This window comes from Cryptomeria japonica, chromosome 7, assembly GCF_030272615.1.
Source record: "Cryptomeria japonica chromosome 7, Sugi_1.0, whole genome shotgun sequence".
NCBI lineage: Eukaryota > Viridiplantae > Streptophyta > Pinopsida > Cupressales > Cupressaceae > Cryptomeria > Cryptomeria japonica.
The window spans coordinates 337,878,891-337,886,801 of NC_081411.1; positions in this window are offsets into that span (position 1 = coordinate 337,878,891).

Genomic DNA, 7,911 nt, shown 5'->3' on the forward strand with positions numbered 1-7,911 from the left:
TCTACATCTCTTTAGCAAACTTTTTGCATAGGCTATCATTTCCTCCAGATATAATGTCATCAACATAAACTATAACAATCAATAACTTATCTCCATCAATCTTGAAATAAATATTATTGTTTGTTGTACCTTTTATGAAATTATGTTGAAACAAATACTTGTCTAATCTTGCATACCAGGTCTAGGTGCTTGTTTGAGTCCGTATAATCCTTTCTTTAGTCTACACATCATATCCAAACCTATGTCAGTCTAAACCCATTTGGTTGATCAATGTATACTTCTTCTTCTAGATCTCCATTCAAAAATGTTGATTTGATATCCATCTGATAAACTCTAAATTTTTTGTAACTAGAAATGTAAGAAACATACGTATAGCTTCCATCTTTGCTACAAGAGAGAAATTTTCTTCAAAGTCTATGCCTTCCACCTAAGAATATCCTTTACATACCAGTCTTGCTTTATTCCTTGTAGCTTGTCCTTGCTCATTTAGCTTGTTCTTGAACACCCATTTAGTTCCTATCACATTCTTGTCCACTAGTCTAGGTATCGGTTCCCAAGTCTTGTTCTTTTGTATCTGATTTAGTTCTTATTCTATTTATTTTACTCAACTCTCATCTTGACTCGCTTCATAAGTCTTCGGCTCGGTCTTTGATAGAAAACAATAATAGGCTTGTTCTTGAGCTTCTGCAATCTTCCTTCTTGTCTAAATTGTAAGGAAATTAGAGTGCGGGAAATACCTTCGAAATGATGAATTCAAAGAGGAGAGAAGCAGAGATTGCTTTTAATTCCAATTATAGGCATTAAGATTCACAATATCAAAAAATAGAGCAACATGAAAAATTTCCAAACACGGATTTAACACCATATTTTCACATGGGAAAACCCTTACGGGTGAAAAACCCATGCACAAAGCAGTATCTTCTTGTATTATAGTAAAACAAGTCAAATACAAGATACAGACGTAACGCTCTGTACTAGCCTCTATTTAGGTAGCATACAATATTAGATCAAATTAGATCACACATATTACAGGCACAATAGATTATGCAATTTAGCACCCAACAGAAACATCAACCAACCAGTAGACTAACTTTATCAACTGATTGATCAACTTGAACAACCATTCCTATGTTGAACTCAAGATGCCATTGAGAAGCGGGGGTGAATCAGTGATTTCTAAATTCTTAGCGCTTTTAACTCCAAGAGAGATTACTAGTTACCAACCTAAGGACCAAGCAAACCTACCAGTAAGATAAAGCTAGACAACACAAATCAACCACACAAAGGGCACATCACATAACATCGGTATACATGAGGAAAACCCAAGATGGGAAAAACCTCAGTGAGAAGTGTTGTTGGAGTCAACTGCTCCAATCTAGGCTCACAATTAAAACTTTTGGTTACAACATTTAGGGCACCAACCCAGGGAGCACCAACCCCTACACCGAGCTCCAACTCAATGATCTATCATGTACATAATCAATTACAAAAGTAATAGTCTAATTACAAGTGAATCTTGTAACCACTGCACATACTTTACCCTATCAGTTTCTCACCTCCTCTACCTCACCAGTTGCCTTCTACTCTTCCTTCTATCTCTCTCTCAATCTCTCTGCTCACCTTCACTTGTTGTTACTGACACACCGGTTCTACCTCTACCTGTTGGATGGTCAGTCAGAACATACACCTATTGTCGATTACTCTTCTCACCGGTTAATCCTTTCTCTACTCACTACCCAGCGGATCTTCTCTCCCATACACTCATGCAGCTACTTCACTCTTCACTAACTTCTAGTTGGCTTGGACACTGTCAGTTCTCACCTCTGCAACTCACTTTGTAGTTTACTGGCTTGTCTGATCTTGCCAGTTAAACCATTGTTAAACCCTCTCACCAGTTTAACCTTCCCTGCTAGCTCTTTTCTTAAAATGCTAGATTCCTTGACTCTTCTCAGTCTTATCTACTCTCTTTTCTTCTTAGGATCACTCTCCTTCACCAAACAACATCATCGAATACAGTCTTCTGCCTTCATACTTATTACTAAGTTTTCCCACCAAAACACAGCTTCAAATTGTTGGCATGCAAGGGTTTCTTCCACTGATCAGGAAGTCAATCAGATCTCATTATGTGTGAGGATGAACAACCTGCAAGAAATCAGGAATCTCCTACCATATCTTCTTCCTTCCAAGGCATGTTTGCTAAACTTAGCAAACATGGACAGTCCATCAACAAGGCTCAAGATCAATCACCATAAATGGTTTTGCAGATTGCATCACCAACCTCATTCTACACTTGGACACTCTGCATCAATCGATGCAACCCATCAAACACCTTTGTTTGACCTTCCTTGAGCCGCACACCTCTGCAACACCTCCCATGATTTAGTCATCCGGTCTATGCATCCAATCACCTGACTTTTCTTACTATGACTAACTTATCCCAGAGAGTCATGATGTATGTCATGTATGTTGTGGGATAAGAAAGGTATTATTATTTACCAGAGGGGAGGAATAGACAATTGCACTTCAACTAGCAAACACCGGTGGAGGAAGATCTAAGTCACCTGTCGGTAATGATGTGACTTCACCCAAGAGAGGATCTCTCTTCAACTTGACATATATCCCGGTAGCTTTTCCATATGTCATCTTTGCTTACTAAACCAGTACACACTCTGTCAACCTTCTCTTTCTCGATGGGAATCCTGCTAGTTAACAACATACTAACATATTTGTTGCAGTGTTGACCCTTAATTAGTTCATACTGCAATAAACTCTACTAGTCACAAGCTTGTCGGTTCATATCACTCACCAGTCACTTCTCTATCATGCTTGTTTGGCATCATCATGCATACTCACAAACCGATTCCTTCTTCCCAATACTGACATGTAAACTGGTTACTCCCACATGCTTATCTAGTGGCTTCACTATACACACTACCGATTGATAGCACTAATAGCATATCAACTATTCTCCCATACTGGTTGTCCTGCTTTATTCTATACCAGTTGACATCAATGACAACACAATGCAAACAGTCTTCCCCTTTGGCATTGATGTCAACACATGTAGTACCTACTATACTACAAATCCTTTCTCCCCCTTTGACAACAATGGCGAAGGGTCTTGAGAGCCAATAGACTACAAGCTCTCTCTTCCCATTTTGTATTGGTTTCTTGTTCCCTTTTTACCACTATGCTCTGCAACCTCTCAACTAGCAGCACTTGAACCGGAGAGCTAACACCAATTTTTTTGACACATTCTCCCCCTGTGCAGGTAACTCACATCTTTGTTCACATCTCCCTGTATACCGATCCATGGTGTAGCAACAATGACACTTGAACTCCACATGTGTCAAGTGTATTAGATACTAGTCATAAAATATGACTATGAACTCCCCCTAAATCACAACCCTCTAGTCCTCCTTTTTTTGTCAAGTCTTAAACCGATACCTCAAACTGCACATGTACTGGTGGAAGTGAGCATCTAAGTCACCTGTCGGTAATGATGTGACTTCACTCAAGAGAGGATATCTCTTCAACTTGACATATGTCCTAGTAGCTATTTCATATGTCATCTTTGCTTACTGAACTAGCTCACACTTTGTCAACCTTCTCTTTCTCGGTGGGCTAGTTGATAACATACTAACATATTGTTTGCACTTCTGACCCTTCATTAATTCATATTGCAGAAAAATTTACCAATCACAAGCTTGTCAGTTCATATCACTCACCAGTCACTTCTCTATCATGCTTGTTTGGCATCAGCATGCATACTCACAAACCGGTTCCTTCTTCCCAATACTGACATGTAAACCAGTTACTCCCACATGCTTACCTGGTGGCTTCACTGTACACACTACCGGTTGATAGCACTAACAACATATCAACTATTTTCCCATACCGGTTGTCCTGCTTTATGCTATACCGGTTGACATCAATGACAACACAATGCCAACAATCTCCCCCTTTAGCATTGATGTCAACACATGTAGTATTTGGTATTTTGTACTGGTTGTTTATTCCCTTTTTACCACTATGCTCTGCAACCTCTCAACTAGCATCACTTGAACCAGAGAGCTGACACAAATCTGTTTGACATATTAACCCCCTATGCAGGTAACTCGCATCTTTGTTCACATCTCCCTGTATACCGGTCCACAATGCAGCAACAATGACACTTGAACTCCACCTATGTCAAGTGTATTAGATACCAATCATAAAATATGACTGTGAACTCCCCCTGAATCATAGTCCTCTCATCTTCATTTTTCTGTTAGGTCCTAAACTAGTACCCCAAACTGCACATGTATTGGTGGAAGTGAGCATCTAAGTCACTTGTCGGTAATGATGTGACTTCACTCAAGAGAGGGTATCTCTTCAACTTGATATATGTCCTGGTATCTTTTCCATATGTCATCTTTGCTTACTGAACCAGCACACACTCTATCAACCTTCTCTTTCTCGGTGGGAGTCCTACTAGTTGACAACATACTAACACATCAGTTGCACTGTTGACCCTTCATTAGTTCATACTGCAACAAGCTTGTTGGTTCATATCACTCACCAGTCACTTCCCTATCATGTTTGTTTGGCATCAGCATGCATACTCACAAACCGGCTCCTTCTTCCCAAGACTGACATGTAAACCGGTTACTCCCACAAGCTTACCTGGTGGCTTCACTGTACACACTACCGGTTGATAGCACTAACAGTATATCAAATATTTTCCCATATCAGTTGTCCTGAATTATGCTATACTAGTTGACATCAATGACAACACAATGCCAACATCCTATAGATTATTTATACCCTTACACAGAAAATAGTTCAATTCAGCTTCCATACAGCTTAACTATCGGACTCTTCGGTTGTTTAAAACACTGTGTTAAATTTTTTATTAGATTTATATATATGGTATTTTAAATTTTTATTGTCACTTTAGATTTAATCCAATTTTATATTTTATATGTTTCAATTTATAGAATATAATTGTATTATTGATATTTTGATTAATCTCTGATTTTGAATTATTCACAATAATATCTATACGTATATTTCAGCATTTACTTTAATGTTGATCACACTATATATATCTATAGAATATCGATTGCACTTGTAATAATATCAATCAATGATATTGACAACACTTATATTGATCTTCACCTTCATAGCACCTGATCGTATCGATTGTTGTCTATATATACCACCCAATGTGATAGTGTCGATATATCTATGCTTTTGTGGACTGCATAGAGTCACGGCTCTATGTGGAACCAACATAGTTCCACATAGATTCGTGCCTCCTATGTGGAGCCATGTCAATCAATAACGATCAATAATAAGTGGCGTTTAACCACAATTTGCAATCGGTATAATTAGTTAACCAATAACATGTAATGATAACAATATTAATCATAGCACATACAGATTGATATATATAAATGCAATCGGTGCTATATATAATTAATAATATAAATCTATTACTAATTATACATAGGATCGATAGTATGTATGATTTGATAGTTATATACATGATTAAATCGATCATCATATAGTATGTTGATCTATGATTAGAATGCAAGGATAGAAGAGAAAGATTAATCATGCAAATGTCTAAGGTCGTAAGGCCAGTTAGACATTTGAAAGGTTAGGCTCATCTGACCATTGCTACCTAACTTCAACACTCCCTCTTAGCTAGGGAGGAATCCATCTATCCTTCAATAAGTTACACCACCTCATTGTGATGATAAAAACACAATATCTTCCACTATATGTGTGAGAGAAAATATCACCTCACTGTGATATCAAGTGTTATGGAATGTCCACGGATATCATGTCACATTATATCCACCATAATTCTCTTAATGTAACATCCACCATTATGGCTTGTCCACAGATATCACGTCTCATGATATCCACCATTATGGCATATAGATATTACTTCATGGCATATCCATGGATATTACGTCACATAATATCCACCATGAATATCTCTTAATGTAATATCATCCATCATGGCTTATCCACAGATACCACGTCTCATGATATCCACCATCAGTATATATTACTTCAAGAGATATCAACCATCATGACATATCCACATATATCACGTCTCATGATATCCATCATGATGGTAAAATCAATAATGTAAGATCGTCACCTTACAATAAAGATCACATATACAAGTGTTCATCATTGATAGATCGTCACCTCCCAATAATGATAACAAGGGCCCATCAAGCACTGAACCAATGAAGTCATGGAGTCACACACATGACAATAATCATGAACCATATCAGATTACACATTAAACATCTTAGAGAATACATTAGTACTATTGAAAACATATCAATGTTGTTGAGACTCAATCTCAGCTAGGGCTACATTTTCTACCATAACAAGCTTACCTCAAAAGTATGCAAACTTTATTCTAGAGAGAGGCTTGGTGAGGTTATATGTAGCTTGTTCATCTGTACTAATATATCTCAATTTAATAACATACCTTTCCTCTTGATCTTCGCATGCCTTGACCTTTCATAAAATATAAGGTTGGATTTTGCATCAGTCTTGGGGTATTCCAAGCTCACCAAGTTTCCATCTATCTAGGAACCTCATGACCTAGGAGTCAATGTAAAGGCTTTCCAACATTTATATATGAGACTCCATCTCATGAAGCATAGTCTTTTGATTGATCACTAGAGAAATTAACTTGACATAGTCCACTCCCTCTGAATCAATATGATCAAGATCCTGGGATATCAATCGAAGCATATTCTCTTAGCTACTCCCTCTGTCACGGAAGCATCCCCTGCTCACATGGTCCCAATCATGGAATATATCTTGCTTCAGGAGACTCTCGTCATCCGGTATGATCTTTGTATGGTTGGAAGTGCTAGATCAATAACTACCATGGATCTACTGTCATAAGATTGAGCCCTAGGCAGGAATATGACCATCCTGAGATTTAGAACAAAATCTTCTTGCAATATGCTCCCTCTCACTGGGAAATCCTTCTTGTCTCAACTTTCTTTGTAACCCTAGATGCTATCATCATCTGCACAAATGCCTCCATGGCTTTCACAAGTAAACTGTTGCACTTCTGCAGGTAAATATTTGTTTTATAAAAAGATGGAAATGCAAAATCTCAGAATCTCCACTAAATTCCTTTGTATATTCCTCCTGAATTTCAAGCTCTTCATCACAAATAGAACTTCAAAACTCTATAAACTCTTCCAAGTCAGAATATGAATCCTTTTACAGAAGATTCTCACCAATATTTGCAATGGAAGCTTGAGGCATAGTCCTAGTTGGACATTGCATTGCATACTGCCCATATTTGTCACATCTAAAACATTGGATTTCTGAAATATCCTTCCTTCTTTTGAATGTAGGAGAACCATTGGATTCCTCATCTTTCTTCCTTTTTAAATATCCTTTCTTACCTTTCATCTTTGAGGAGTGCGAGGCAAGAACATTAATATCTTCATATTTGGAGCTTTGGCCAATGCCTCTTATCGTCAATCTAGACTCTTCTTGAATACAATCAGTTTTTAGACAATCAAACTTAGGAAGTTTAGATCGTGCACTTATCCCTTGAAAGAATGATTCCCAAGAAGAAGGGAGACCATTGAGGGCTAACATGGTTAACTCTTTACTTTCAATTGTGTGACCAATGGTGGAGAGCTAGTCTCTCAGTTTTGTTATCCTCATGAAGTATGAGTTGATAGATTTACCCTTGATCATTTTTACATGATGGATTTGTTGCTTTAGGGAAAGAGCTTGGCTTGTGTTGTTTATCTCATACATGTTCTCTAATGATTTGAACATGTCATAGGCAGTCTCCATCTTGGAGATAATTGGCATGATATGATCTTTCACTATGTCAACTAACATCTTCATGGCTTTATTGTTCTT